The following is a 16,693-nucleotide window of genomic DNA, read 5'->3' as shown; positions in this document are numbered from 1 at the left end:
GCACCAAAAAAAAAAAAAAATAAGATACCTAGGAATAAACTTAACTAAAGAGGTAAAAGACCGCTACTCAGAAAACTACAGGACATTGAAAAAAAGAGATAGAGGAAGACATAAACAGATGAAAGAACATACCATGTTCATGGATTGGTAGAATCAACATCATTAAAATGTCCATACTACCCAAAGCAATCTATAAATTCAACTCACTTCCCATTAAAATACCAATGGCATATTTCACAGACCTCGAACAAACTCTCCAAAAATTCATCTGGAATAAAAAAAAAACAGAATAGCTGCAGTGATCCTGAGAAAGATGAACAAAGTAGGTGGGATCTCAATACCTGATATCAAACTGTATTACAAAGCCACTGTTCTCAAAACTGCCTGGTACTGGCACAAGAACAGACATATAGATCAATGGAATAGAATAGAGAATCCAGAAATCAACCTGAACAAATATTCTCAATTAATATTTGACAAAGGAGGCAAGAACATACAATGGAGTCAAGACAGTCTCTTCAATAAATGGTGTTGGGAAAATTGGACAGATACATGTAAAAAAATGAAACTAGACCACCAACTTACACCATACACAAAAATAAACTCAAAATGGATAAAGGACTTAAATGTAAGATGGGAAACCATAAAAATACTAGAGGAATCCAAAGGCAACAAAATCTCAGACATATGCCGAAGCAATTTCTTCACCGATACAGCTCCTAGGCCATTGGAAACTAAAGAAAAAATAAACAAATGGGACTACATAAAAATAAAAAGCTTCTGCACAGCAAAAGAAATCATCAACAAAACAACAAGAATGCCCACTGCATGGGAGAACATATTCGCCAATGTTATCACCAATAAGGGTTTAATTTCCAACATTTATAGGGAACTCATACAACTTAACAAAAGGAAGATAAACAATCCAATCAAGAAATGGGCAAAGGACCTAAATAGACACTTTTCAAAAGAGGACATTCAGAAAGCCAAGAGACATATGAAAACATGCTCAAAGTCCCTAATCATATGAGAGATGCAAATCAAAACAACAATGAGGTATCATCTCACACCTGTCAGAATGGCTATCATCAACAAATCAACAAACATCAAGTGCTGGAGAGGATGCGGAGAAAAGGGAACACTCATGCACTGCTGGTGGGAATGAAGACTGGTGCAGCCACTATGGAAGACAGTATGGAGTTTCCTCAAAAAGTTAAAAATGGAACTCCCATTTAAGCCAGTGATCCCACTTCTAGGAATATATCCCAAGAAACCAGAAACACCAATCAGAAAGGATATATGCATCCCTATGTTCATAGCAGCACAATTTACCATAGCTAAGATTTGGAAACAGCCTAAGTGCTCATCAGCAGATGAGTGGATTAGAAAACAGTGGTACATCTACACAATGGAATACTATGCTGCTGTAAAAAAGAAGGAATTCTTACCATTTGCAACAGTATGGATGGAACTGGAGAGCATTCTGCTCAGTGAAATAAGCCAGTCAATGAGAGAAAAATACCCCATGATCTCACTCATTTATGGATAATAAAGACCATTATAAACTGATGAACAAAAATAGATACAGAGGCAGAGCAACATCGAACAGACTGTCAAACTACAGCAGGAAGGCCGGGGAGGGTTGGGGGGCGGGGTAAGAGATCAACCGAAGGACTTGTATGCATGCATATAAGCATAACCAATGGACACAAGACAGTGGGGGGTATGGGAGGCTAGGGGAAGGTCAAGCGGAGAAAAAAATATAAGGGACATATATAATACTCTTTGTAATACTTTAAGCAATAAAACAATTTTTTAAAAAAGCTGTGGTACAGCCCTTGCTGGTGTTTCTCAATGGTTAGAGCAGGGGTCCTCAAACTTTTTAAACAGGGGCCAGTTCACTGTCCCTCAGACCGTTGGAGGGCCGGACTATAGTTTAAAAAAAAACTATGAACAAATTCCTATGCACACTGCACATATCTTATTTTGAAGTAAAAAAACAAAACGGGAACAAATACAATATTTGTATTTGCATGTGGCCCGCGGGCCGTAGTTTGAGGACCCCTGGGTTAGAGCATCAGCTCCTGTACCCAATGTTTGCAGGTTTAATTACCAGTCAAGGGCAAGTACCTGAGTTGTAGGTTCTATCCCTGACCCAGGTCAGGGCACCTGTGGGAGGCAACCAATCAATGTGTCTCTCTCACATTGATGTTTCTCTCTCTCCCTTCCTCCTCCTCCTCTCTCCCTCTCTAAAAAAATTAATGGGAAAAAATATCCTGAGGTGAGGATTAACAACAACAATAAAAAGCTGTGTTACATTTACACAATGGAATACTACACGGCTTTTAAAAAGAAGGAAATCTTACCTTTGGGACAGCATGGGTGGACCTGGATATTATAATGCTAAGCCAAATAAGCCCATCATAGAAAGTCAAATACCATATGATCTCACTTATATGTGGAATATAGTGAACAAAATGAACTGATAAAGAAAAAAGAACCAGAATCATGGAGACATGGTATAGACTGACAGATATCAGATGGCATTTGGGTGGGCCAGATGGTATGAAAGATGATGAAGACAATAGCCAAAGATCACATATGCAAATACCATGGACACGGAGAACAATGTGGTAAGGGCCAGAGGGAGGGGAGGGCGGGATCTGGGTAGAAGGGGGCAAAGGGGGACAGCAGTAATAATGTCAATAAAAATGTTTAAAAAAAGATATGAGTTGTAGGCACTCATCTTTATTATAGACTATGCTGGTGGAGCAGGCTTTAATACTCTGTCAGGGCTTCCTCTTCTCTAGAAAGTGTTAGAAATCCTGTGAAATTCTATCACTTAAGCTATATTTCTACTGAGTGAAAATGGTAACCCTTCTAATTGTATCTGTTATTGCAATATCATTCTTCTCAAAGGAAATTTCTTTTTATAATAGGTTGGTAATAGGTAAAGCGGAGATAGAAAGAAAATGTCTAAAATATAGAGAGTTGAAAGACACAGGGTTTTAAAAAATCACATTACTTTAAATTATTATACATCATAAGTGCAATAGAGAAAATAATGACAAACCCATTTTGGACAAATTTACTGTATGACTAAACTAGGGTAACCAACCATTCCATTTTCCCTAGGGCTATTCTGGCTTAGTATTGAAAGTCATACAACAACTTAATCTTAGTAATAATCTGTCTCCAGAATCACACAATAGAATGACTTATATTTCAGGAACGTTTTGTGGTATGTGAATACTTCATCATTTTTATATTTATTTAAAAACAGAAAACAATATTAGCTAACTTAAAATTTTAAAAATTAACTAATCAAAAAATTGACCAATGATTTTTTTCACTTTTCTTTTAAATTTTCTCCACACAAATACACTGTATCTACAATTATTTAATTTAGCCTTTCCTTTGAGTATTATATTACAAGCATTTTACTATGTCATTGACATGCCTGTCAATCTTTTCCTTTGTGATTTCATCTGCTACTTCAAACCTTAGAGAATTGTAATCTCTGTGGGTTTTTCTTAGTTTCAATCAAGTACAATGTCTCTTCCAATCCTCCTTTTCTCATCCTTTCCTTGAACTTTGCTTTAAATATTGTTTGTTTTAGATATACCTCAAGGCAGATTTACTTTTAGGCCTCAATCTCTTGTTTATATCACATATATAAAGGATTCAGACAAGGGGTAATCATATTTTAATTTATGAGGATTTATGAGTAAAGGTTATAGAAATTGTGCTCGTTCAACTTTGACACTGAATCAGCTTATTGGTGTGGATGAGAAGATTGGCAAACTTTAAAAGACTTAAAGTAGATGAAAGGATAGATATTATTCACCAACTGTTCTCCATTTCTGTTAAGAGTTAAAGGAAATGTATATACTAGGGTAAGAACAACTTAGGTTTGAAAATATAGAATTGTTACACAGTTACCAGAATTAATATATTGAGTTCTATTATGAAGAGAGACTGAAAAAAGAATTAAGTTGATCTTGCCTAGATTGCAAAATTACAGACTCTGTAATGATTTTAAATATTTATATAGCATTTTGTAGTTTACAAAACAATTCTCCATAATTATTTCATCTGAATCTCACAGCAGCCATGTGAAGTAGGCATATATCCACTTAAGGATGAGAAAACTGACTTACTGAATTTCAAAGTTAGAAAGTTGTACAACTTGCTCTCTTTTAAAATGTTTTTTTATGGGACATAAGGATGGCCAAGAGACATATAAAACATGCTCAAAGTGACTAATCATCCAAGAGATGCAAATCAAAATGACAAGGAGGTACCATCTCACACCAGTCAGAATGGCTATCATCAATAAATCAACAAATGACAAGTGCTGGAGAGGATGTGGGGAAAAAGGAACCCTCCTTCACTGCTGGTGGGAATGCAGACTGGTGCAGCCACTGTGGAGAACAGTATGGAGTTTCCTTAAAAAACTAAAAATGGAACTCCCATTTGACCCAGTGATCCCACCTCTAGGAATATATCCCAAGAAACCAGAAACACCAATCAGAAAGGTTATATGCACCCCCATGTTCATAGCAGCACAATTTACAATAGCTAAGATTTGGTAACAGCCTAAGTGCCCATCAGTAGATGAGTGGATTAAAAAACTTTGGCACATCTATGCAATGGAATACTATGCCGCAGTAAAAAGGAAGGAACTCCTACCATTTGCAACAGCATGGATGGAGCTGGAGAGCATTATGCTAAGTGAAATAAGTCAGTCAGAGAAAGATAAATATCATATGATCTCACTCATTTGTGGACTATGATGAACAACATAAACCGATGAACAAAAACAGATCTAAAGACAGAGAAACATTGATCAGATGCTCAAACCTCAGAGGGAAGGTAGGGGAGGAATGGGGTAAGGGGGATAGATCAACCAAAGGACTTGTATGCAAGCATATAAGCCTAACCAATGGACACAGACACCAGGGGAGTGAGGGCATGAGTGGGAGGGGTGGGGGGCAATGGGGTGATAAGGACACATATGTAATACCTTAATCAATAAAGAAAAATAATAATAATTAATAATAAATGTTTTTATGAATTTTTTTAGAGAAAGAGAAAGGGAGGGGGGGAGAGAGAGAGAGAGAGAGAGAGAGAGAGAGAGAGATGAGAGAAACATTGTTCAGTTGCCTCCCACATGCACTTCGACTGGGGATCGAGTCCACAACCTGGGCATGTGCCAGTGATGACACGCAACCAACTGAGACATACTAGCCAGGGCAATGCCATACAATAGTTGAATTGTAAAGTGTACAATTTAATGGCTTTTAGCTTATTCATAGAATTGTGCAATCATCAGCACAATCAAGTTTTTTTGTTTTATCATTCCAGAAAGAAAACCCCATACCCAAAAGCAGTCACTCCACCATTTACCTGTTTTAGGCAACCACTAATTTACATTCTCTTATAGAAGTGCTTATTCTACACATTTCATATAAAAAGAACCATGCAATATATGGCCTTTTGGATTTGCCCACTTGCCACGCTTAGTATGTTTTCAAGGTCCATCTGTGTTGTAACATGTATCAATACTTTATCCCTTTGTATGGCTAAATAATATTTCATTTTATGGATATACCACATTTTGTTTATCCAGTCACTAGCTGATGAGCATTTGGGTAGTTTCCTCTTTTTTGCTATTATGAATAATGCCACTATGAGCATTCATGCACATGTTTTTGTATGGACATGTTTCCATTAACAGCTTGATCATAGGCAAAATTCTAAGACAGTCCCTAAGATTCCTGTTCCCTAGTGTACATGCCCTATGTAATCCTTTCCCCTTGAATGTGGGAAGAACTTGTGAATATGGTGGTATCACTTCCTTTATTTGGTTATGTTATATGGAAAAGATGGAGGAATTGGTAGATGTAATTAAAGCCCCTAATCAGTTGACTTTAAGTTAATCAAAAGGGAGATTATCTATACTGGGTCTCACCTAATCAGGTAAGCCCTTTAAAAGACGGTCTAGAGTTCCATTCTCTCCACATCCTCGCCAGCACTTATTGTTTGTTGACTTATTGATGGTAGCCATTCTGAAAAGTGTGAGGTGGTACGTCATTGTTGTTTTATTTTGTTAATTAAAAATTTTGGGGTGACATTGGCTAATATGATCATACATGCTCAGATGTGGGTTTTTATGTTGCAACAAAAGGCCCGATGAACAAAATTCGAGCACGGGTAGGGACCCTAGGCCTGGCCAGCAATCAGAGCCAATCTGTAGGGCAACCAGTGGGGTGATCAGGGGGCCCCCCCTGCTGGCACCTGCCTTGGCTGGACTGGCACTGCCCGCTTTCTGGCCCTGCCCCCTGATCGCCCCACCGCCCGCTCGCCTCCCTCTGCAGGGTGACCAGTGGGGCAATTGGGGGCCCTGTTGGCACCCACCTTGGCTGGCCTAGGGCCTGCAAGCTGGGTGCAGCTCCTGTGTTGAGCCTCTGCCCTCTGGTGGTCAGTGTGCATCATAGTGACCGGTCATTTCACCGTTCAGTCGATTTGCATATTAGGCTTTTATTATATAGGCTATCTGTATATAGCACTGTGTGCCCACCACTCTAAGTCAAATCTTCTCCCATCACCATATATTAGGACCCCCTTCACCCTTCACCCACTTCCCTCTGGCAACCACCAACTGCTGTTTGTGTTCATGAGTTTCAGTTTTATATCCCACACTAAAGGCCCGGTGCACGAAATTCGTGCATGGGGGGGGTGTCCCTTAGCCCAGCCCACACCCTCTCCAATCTGGGACCCCTTGAGGGATGTCCAACTGCCCAGTTAGGCTTGATCCTTGTGGGACATCCTGGTGGGATCAGGCCTAAACAGGCAGTCAGACATGCCTCTCACAATCCAGGACTGCTGGCACCCAACCGCTCGCCTGCCTGCCAGCCTGATCACCCCCTAACCACTACCCTGCCAGCTTGATCAATGCCTAACTGCTCCCCTGCTGGCCCGGTCACTCCTAACTTCCCTCCCTCGCCAGCCTGGTCACCCCTAACTGTCCTGCCCTGCAGGCCTGGTCACCCCCAACTACCCTCCCCTGCAGGCCTGGTCACCCCTAGCTGCCCTCCCCTGAAGACCTGGTCCCCCCTCCAACTGCCCTCCCCTGTCAGCCTGGTCCCCCCCAACTGCCCTCCCCTGCCAGCCTGGTCGCCCCCAACTGCCCTCCCCTGCAGGCCTGATCGCCCTGAACTGCCCTCCCTTTCAGACCTGGTTCCTCCCAACTGCCCTCCCCTGCTGGCCTGATAGCCCACAACTGCCCTCCCCTGCTGGCCATCTTGTGGTGGCCATCTTGTGTGTTGGAGTGATGGTCAATTTGCATATTACCTATTTATTTGATAGGATATGAGTGAAATCATACGCTTCTTAGCTTTTTCTGACTGACTTACTTAATTTAGCATAATATTTTCAAGGTCCATCCATGTTGTTGCAAATGGCACTATTTCATCCTTTCTTATGACTGAGTAGTATTCCATACTGTATATGTGCCATATCTTTATCCACTCCTCTATTGCCAGGCACTTCAGTTGTTTCCATGTCTTGGCCACTGTGACTAATGCTACAATGAACATTGAGAAACACATATATTTGCAAACACGTATTTTCAAAGTTTGGGGGGTATATATCAAGGAGAGTGATTGCTGCATCGTATGGTAGCTCTATTCTTAATTTTTTGAGGAATCCTAGACTGCTTTCCATAGTGGTTATACAGTCTACATTCCCACCAGTGATAAGTGAGGGTTCCCCTTTTTCTACAATCTCTCCAACACTTGTTATTGCTTGTCCTGTTAATAATAGCCACTCTAATAGGTGTGAGGTGGTAGCTCATTTTAGTTTTGATTTGCATTTCCCTAATTGCCAGTAAGGTTGAACATCTTTTCATATATCTATTGGCTGTTTATATGTCTTTTTGGGAGAATTGTATTTTCAGGTCCTCTGCCCACTTGATTGGGTTGTTTATTTGCTTGGGGTTGAGTTTTATGAGTTCTTTATATATTTTGGAAATTAAACCTTTGTCGGAGATTTTTAGTTCGATATAGCCCCATTCATTTATTTTTTGTCTTTACTTCCCTTGCCTTTGGGGTCAAGTTCATAAAATGTTCTCTATGACCAAGGTCCATAAATTTGGTGCCTATATTTTATTCTATGTAATTTTTTTTCAGGTCTTTTATTTATGTCTTTGATCCATTTTGAATTAATTTTTGTACATGGGGACAAACTGTAATTCAGTTTCATTCTTTTGCATGGGGCTTTCTTGTTTTCCTAGCACCATTTATTGAAGAAACTATCTTTACTCCATTTTGTGTTTCTGGCTCCTTTGTCAAAAATAGAGCCCAGCTATAAAACCACATGTATATGGACAGATAATTCTCATTGTCATTTAAATTTACATCTCTCTGGTGATTAGTGACATGGAGCATTTTTTAATGTCCCTTGGCCATTTGTATGTCCTCTTTGGAGAAGTGTCTATTTAGGTCCTCTGTCCATTTTCTAATTGGGTTGTCTTTGCTTTGTATGCGTACTTTATATTTTTTGAAAATTAACCCCTTATCAGATGTATCATTGGAAAATATGTTCTCCCATACAATGAGTTCCCTTTTCATTTTTATGCTATTTTCTTTTGCTGTGCAGAAGCTTTATAGTTTGATATAGTCCCATTTGTTCATTTTTCCTTTGTTTCTCTCACCCTGGGCTATGTATCGGTGAAAATTTTGCTCCATGAGATGTCTGATATTTTGCTGCTTATGTTTTCTTCTAGGATTTTTATGGTTTCACAACTTACATGTAAGTCTTATCCATTTGAGTTCATTCTTTTGTATGGATTAAGTTGGTGGTCTAGTTTCATCTTTTTGCATGTACCTGTCCAGGTTTCCCAACACCATTTATTAAAGAGACTGTCTTTACTGCATTATATGCTCTTGCCTCCTTTGTAAAATATTAATTGAGCTTAATGTCTTGGGTCAATTTCTGGGTTCTCTGTTTTGTTCCATTGATCTATATGCCTGTTATTGGGAATGCAGACTGGTGCATCCACTATGGAAAAAAAAACAGTGTGGAACTGCCATTTGTCCCAGTGATCCTATTTCTAAGAATATATCCTAAGAATCCCAATACATCAGTCAGAAAGAATACATGCACCCCTATGTTCATAGCAGCATTATTTATTTACAATGGCTAAGATCTGGAAACAGCCCAAATGCCCATCAGGATATGAGTGGATAAAAAAGCTGTGGTACTTTTACACAATGGAATACTATGCAGCTGTAAAAAAAAGGACCTCTTACCCTTTGAGACAGCATGGATGTACCTGGAGAGTATTATGCTAAGTAAAATAAGCCAGTCAGAGAAAGAGAAGTATCACATGATCTCACTCATATGTGGATTCTAATGAATAAAATAAACTGATGAACAAAATAGGTCCATAGACATGGAAGTATGGAACAGACTGATGAATCTCAGACAGAAGGGGGGCAGTAAGAGATTAACCAAAGAACTTACATGCATATATGCATAACCTATGGACACAGACAATAGTGCGGTGAAGGCCTGAGGGGTATGGGATGAACGGGGTCAAAGGGGGACATGTGTAATACTTTGAACAATAAAGATACATATTAAAAATTCAAACAATAAGCTCATTTTACCTTTAAAAACTTTAAGAATAAATCATGAAAGATAAATTAAGGAAGAGTATTATTTTTTTACTTGTCTGAAGTACATCTTAACAGCTTCAGTCTTTCTGACTAAAATTTTAAAGATTCAGTAGCTGACAAATATTTGTGGGAAATCAAGCTTACCTGATCTCTCTCAACATGAAATAAAATGGAGGAGGCTGCTAGAGAATATATTAAAACATCAGATGACAATAAATAAGTTATAAATTAAAAAATAAATAAAAGCAGGTCTAGTCCTTTCCTGAAAATTCAAAGTAAAAAGGTGATCATTAGGTACAAACTTTCATTTATAAGGTGAATAAGTCCTGGTAATGTAATGTATAGTATCATGACTATAGATAATAATACTGTGTTGTATGTTTGGAAGTTACTAAGAGAGTAGATCTTAAAAGTTCTCATAACAAGAAAAGATATTTATAACTATGTGTGGTGATAGATGATAACTAAATATATTAAGGTAATCATTTTGTGACATATACATATATAAATTATCATTTTGTACACCTAAAACTAAGACAATGTTATATGTCAATTATATTTCTATTAAAATAAACAAAATATTTTCTTGCCAGTCTTGAAGTAACCAACTAAGTTAATTGCCTATAAAGGTATTCATGTGGCAAGACCTGAGTATGCTTCTGGAAGCTGAAAGCAATCCTGAGCCAACATCCAGCAAAAATCAGCAGTGATTTTAGTCCTACAGATGCAAGGGAGTGAGTTTTGCCAGCAAGCAGGGACCTTAGAAGAGGGATCCCAAGTCTCAGATAAGATTACAACTCTGACCTGATTTTATTTTGATAATACTCTTAGCAGAGGATGCAGCTAATTTGTACCCAGATTCTTGACCCATAGAAATTGTGAGATAATACCAGTATATGTTGTCTTAAGCTGCCAAGTGTGTGCTAACTTATTTAACAATAGACAGTGAATACAATATCCTTCTGATCCTTTCTAAATCACACCATAAAGTATTTCCTCTGTGTACCTGTGTTCCCTACCTTCTCCATGATTATTAATAACTAAAGGCCCAGTGCATGAAAATTCATGCAGTGGAGGGGGGATCTCTCAGCCCGGCCTGACCCCTCTCACAGTCCAGGAGCTCTCAGGGGCGGGAGGCGACCCATCAATCAGGGGAAGGTGACACCCCCATCACACCTCTGCTGCTGCCACTGCCGGCAGCACAAGCCTTGGCCAGCCCTGGTTACCTGAGCCTCGGGTGGCCCTGGGCAGCTGGGCATATTCCCTCCTTATTGGCTGTGGGCGCCACCATCTTTGAGGGCAGGGCAGTCAATCAGCATATTCCCTCTTTATTGGCGGTGGGCACCACCATATTTGTGATGGTGTGAGGGTCAATTAGCATATTCCCTCTTTACTAGATGAGATGTGTCATAACTATTGCAGTTGCCTGGGCAATCATAGATTTTTTTAAATCTCATTTTGCCAGAAAGCCTCACTCAAACATAAAGAAAATAATGATTCTGATTAGCAAGAAGTCACAGAATCATGAGTTTTTATAGCCAGAGAAATCTTAGAAATGTTACATCAATAGTCTAATATGAATATTGATCAGGTTTAGCCTAAATATTGATGTCATATGGCAGGCTATCAACCCTTTTGCAACCCGCCTCATTAAAATTATTTCCCAGATCGCTCTATGCTTTTTCTATTCTCATTCTCATTCTTTCACTCCACTTCACTGACCTTTAGATCATCTTTTAAAAAACATCCCAGTCTTTTAAGGGAGAGGTTAAGATGGAAACTGAAGTGAGCTCTGAGAGATTAAAAACATCATGCTATGTATAGCTTCATCATGGATGTACATGCTACACTTCTTCACAGTTCAGTGGCTCTTTCACACCAGAGTAAAACCATGGAGCTATGAAAGCACAAGCTAATTAGATCCTGATGAAACAAAATCAGAGTACACCTAGCAACATTTCTAAGGGAGCCATTTGATTAATTTTTTTATATTTTCAAAATTGTAAGTAGGTAATACCAAATAAAGTAAACAAACAACTCTTAGATTGCAAAATGAAAGAACCTTATTTCTTTAAAGATGCAAAAGCAAGAAAATATAATATAAACATATCCACATTTAAAAATAGTTGTTTGTGGGGGGTGGGGGAGCTTGGGGGTTAATGGGGGAATAGGACACATTTGTAATACCTTAACCAATAAAGAAATTTAAAAAAATAGTTGTTTGTGTGTTAGTGTCATTTAAAAATAATTAAAAAACACAAAACATTTTCAATATCCCAGCCAGCGTGGCTCAATGGTTGAGTGTCGACCTACAAACCAGGAGGTCACGGTTCAATTCCCGGTCAGGGCACATAGCCATGTTGCAGGCTTGGTCCCTGGTGGGGGGCATGCAGGAGGCAGCCCATCAATTATACACTCTCATAATTGATGAGAGTATCTCTCTCTCCCTCTCCCTTCCTCTCTGAAATAAATAAAAATATATTAAAAAACATTTTCAATATAAAAATGATTTATAAGTCATTTTACAGATTTTAAAAATAAGTGCCTACTGTACACCTGAAAACAATACAAAATAGCACTGAAAGTAAAGTGTAATTGAAAAATTAAAAATACATAAAAATTTTAAAACCTAAATAATAAATACAACTATAATATAAATTGCTGAGTCTTCCTGGAAATAAGAATGGGGGAATGGTAGCCAAGAATTCAGTCAGTTACATAAACCCAAGCTTTGTAGTCTACTACTTTAATTGATAAGAATCAATCAGGTTGGTGGAAAGCATCCAGATAAATTATTCCATGCCATAAGATAATCTTTCTCATAAATAGCTCATTTTATACTAAAATTTGTCCTTCTTGAAGGGTTCAAAATATTTTGGCTCTGGACATATCTAGTTCAAAATAAATAATCTTTATTTAGCATGCTTTCACTTTATCCTTTAATAATTAGAGAATTTAGTTTTCATCTGGAAAAAAATCAGTGCCACTTGATTAATTTCTGAGCAATGTTTGGATAGGCTCAGAAAGAGATAATTCCTATTGTGCCATCTGCATGGGGTACCACAGTCCCATAGAAAGTCCCAAGAGATCATTCTTTGCCAAGAAAAAGCTTAGTTGCTCTTTTACAATACATAGGATTGCCCACACTATTGGGGTCTCTAAACAGCTTTGGCATACTCCTTAAACTCTATGAGGTACATTGGCAAATACAGTTTAGGTTGGTGGCACAGACATTGGGGTCAGGCTTAGGTTTGAGTTCTGGCTTTGCTGCTAATTAGGTAAGTAATCTTGGGCAAAGTTCCTAAACCTCTGCAAGTCTCAGTTTCCCTCAGAAGAAAAAAAAAGGGTGATTTAATATTACTTACCTCATACAACATTTGAAAAGATTATATGAGCTCATGTACATAAAGCAGGTAACAAGTCCCTATTACAAATTAAGCACTCAATAACTAATACTTATTATTATTATATATGAGAAGGATTAAGATATTATTATTTTGTATAGCATGCAAATGAATCAGCTCATTTATAAATTTGCAAAATATTTTCCCCCGAAGGTAAAGCAATAAAATTGACTAAAATCTCTAAAGTTTTATTAGGTTAAAAATAATGAAAACTTAGTATGAGTTTTTAAAAATTTTATACAAACAACTATAATTAAAGCACTCTATGGCACAGTACTAGGAGAATGGGCTTTGGAGTGAGACCCTCTGGAGGTGGATATGAGTTCTTCTAAGCCAGTGGTCGGCAAACTCATTAGTCAACAGAGCCAAATATCAACAGTACAATGATTGAAATTTCTTTTGAGAGCCAAAAATTTTAAACTTAAACTATATAGGTAGGTACATTGTTATTAACTTAATTAGAGCACTCCTAAGCTGGCCTTTGCTAAAAACGTCCTCAATCTGATTGAGGTACGTTCGCTGAGGTCGACCCCTTCCAACTCTCCCATCCACACTCGTCTTGTATACATGTTTCATCTATCTCCTTTCGTTCATCCTCTCTATATGTCCAAACCATCTCAACATACCTTTCTCAATCCTCGACACTACATCTTCTTTCACTCCACAACATTCCCTAAAATTAACTTAATAAACTTTACTTAAAGTTTTAAGTCTGAGTTAAACTATAGGTACATTGAATAAAACTTGATATCATACTTAATAACGATATTATTTATTGATAAAATTAAATTCCTTACAATTTACCTTACAATATCCATAAAATTAAATCATGACAATGACTGACAAACACTAATGTGAACAATGGCCTTGCATCTCCTTGGAAAGTTTGGGCAAGTCAGGTTTGTATGTTGTTGTTTTTAATTTTAGGCATGATTCCAGGTTCTCATCAATAAGACGACTTCTCAATTTACTCTTGATAAGGTTCATGCTTGAAAATGATTGTTCGCATAAATATGTAGACCCGAATAAGGAAAGAACAGCAAACGCTAGTTTTTTCAGTTGATTATATGAGTCAGGAATACTATTCCAGGTGTTAAAAATCAACATATCTTCCTTCTCCAGGTCTTTCAAAGAAGACCACTTGTGCTGTGAACTAAGTTCACATTTGTTTTTCTCCAATATTTCTATATCATCACAAAGACGTTCAAATTTCGAGCTCCACAGTTCTTTGTTTTTTAAATCCAGCAATTGAATTTCAAAGTTGCCAATGTCAATATTAAAGGGAGAAAAATTTAATTCTGTTACAGTAGCATTGAGAGGTTTTTTAACAAAGGCTAACGTTGCTTTGCTGTTTCTGAATTCCTGAAACCTGTTCAGAAAAGCTTCCCTCATATTTAAAAGTGTTGTTTTGAAATAGCAAATGTCAATATCAGAATTATTTTCTTGGCGATGTTTCAACAGGCTTGGAAAGTGAATCAAAGTTTCTCTTTCAAAATCTTGAGCAAAAAGAGATAATTTGTTTTCAAATGAAATAACTTCTTCTAACATCGAAAAAACTGTGTTTCCTTTCCCCTGTAGTTTACAATTAAGCTGATTTAAATGAGATGTAACGTCTACCATGAAATAAAATTTTTGGATCCACTGATCGTTCATTAGTTCTGGATAGTGAACACCCTTCTCAAGGAGAAATGCTTTAATTTCTGTTAATAAGGAAGCGAAACGTTTCAAAACGTTTCCTCTTGATAACCAACGTACCTTGTTATGCAGCAGAAGATCTGCATACTCACTCTCCATTGCAACTAAAAATTCTTTAAATTGGTGATGATTAAGAGCTTTAGCTATAATGGAGTTCATAATCTTAACCACCAATTCCATAACTTTGCAAATTTCTTCTGGAAATGTCTGTGCATAAAGTGCTTCTTGATGAATGATGCAATGGTAAGTAAGTATCTCGTGATTAATTTTTTCTTTCAAAATAGCAACAAACCCATTTCTTACGCCGGTTATACTTTTTGACCCGTCTGTTGAAATTGAGACAATTTTATCGAGTGGAATATGGTGTTTTTCAATGCACTCAATTACAGCATTTGCTATATCCTCTCCACGTGTTTGACCTTGGAGTGGCAATAATCCTAAAAGTTCTTCTTTAGGACCTGTAGATGAAATAAATCATACAAAAAGTGAAACTTGTGCTGTATCATTTATGTCACAAGACCCATCAACTGCTATTGATAAAGCTGAAACCAATTTAAGATCTTCGACTTGCTGGTTGGTTATATTCAAAGACATTTTGACTGGTCTATCTCTCACTGTTTTAGCAGACAATGGTAACTCTTTAATTTTTTTTTAATAATATCTGCTTTGTTCTTAAAATCCCGAAATAGCTCTTCAGATGCATTTATAAAACAACTTTTTATGTATTCACCGTCTGTATATGGTTTTCCTCTCTTAGCAATCTCTTGACTAACCACAAAACTTGCAATATTAACATTGTTGGAAGATTGCATCCAGTAATTAAATACAGAACTTGATTTTTCTTGACTCTTCTGAAGTTCCTCAACTACTTTCTTCCTTGCATCACCAACAGGATATTTAGTACTAAATGACACGTGTTTAGTTGTAAAGTGTCTCTCCAAATTTGATTTCTTGTTATGTGCCAATTTTTCCTAACAAATAAGACAGGTCAGAAGGCCATTTAAGTTTTGAATAAACGCGAAAGTCTCTGTCTATTCAACTTTAAATTCACGGTTTTTGTCTTCCATTTTTCTTTGCTTCTTCTTTGTAGCCATGTCAAACAGGGCACCTAAAAAAATGTTTCATTTTATAATAATAAAGCCACCAACACAAAATAATTACAATTCTTAAATTGGTGACAAAAATACCTGTAGGATTTTCAGCTGGTTGGGAAAATACAGGTAACTTTATGCTTCGAGTACGTACTTTTGTCACCCGCACGCGATTTGCAGACGCGACTAGCACTAACCACTGCACAATGAGACTGCTGACTGACTGGCTCACTCAACTTGTGCATGAATCGCGCGTATCCCGCGGCCCACCTGCGCCGTGTCTCCCATTGCCCGACCGACCCACACCCCCCCCCCTTCTTCTAACCTCACTTCTTCAAAATAAACTTGCCCAGGCCGAAAACCGACTTCTGCACATGGGCCACAAAGTTTCAATTGCACTGTACTTGCGCACCCACACGTGGTATTTTGTGGACGAGCCACACTCTAGGGGCCAAAGAGCCGCATGTGGCTCGTGAGCCGCGGTTTGCCGACCACTCTTCTAAGCTATGTATTCTTGGGCAACCTTTAAGCTTCCTTTTTCTCATTTGAAAAGGAGGGGTTATAAGAGAACCTACTTTATATGAGCTTTTTAAGAGGATAAAATTAGATGATTCAAGTTAAATTACTCAGCGTGGTGCTTAAAGGAGAATAAATGTTCAATGAATGTTCCCCTCAAGAAAAGGGGAGATGGTTTTCTTTTTTTATTATTATTAAATCTTTATTGTTCAGATTATTACATTTGTACCTCTTTTTCCCCCCATAACTCCCCTCCAACCAAGTTCCCACCCACCCTCCGCCTCACTCCCCACCCACTGTCCTC

The sequence above is a fragment of the Myotis lucifugus genome, unplaced genomic scaffold (genome assembly GCF_000147115.1).
Source record: "Myotis lucifugus unplaced genomic scaffold, Myoluc2.0 scaffold_4, whole genome shotgun sequence".
NCBI classification, from domain to species: Eukaryota; Metazoa; Chordata; class Mammalia; order Chiroptera; family Vespertilionidae; genus Myotis; species Myotis lucifugus.
This window is presented reverse-complemented; position numbering follows the sequence as displayed.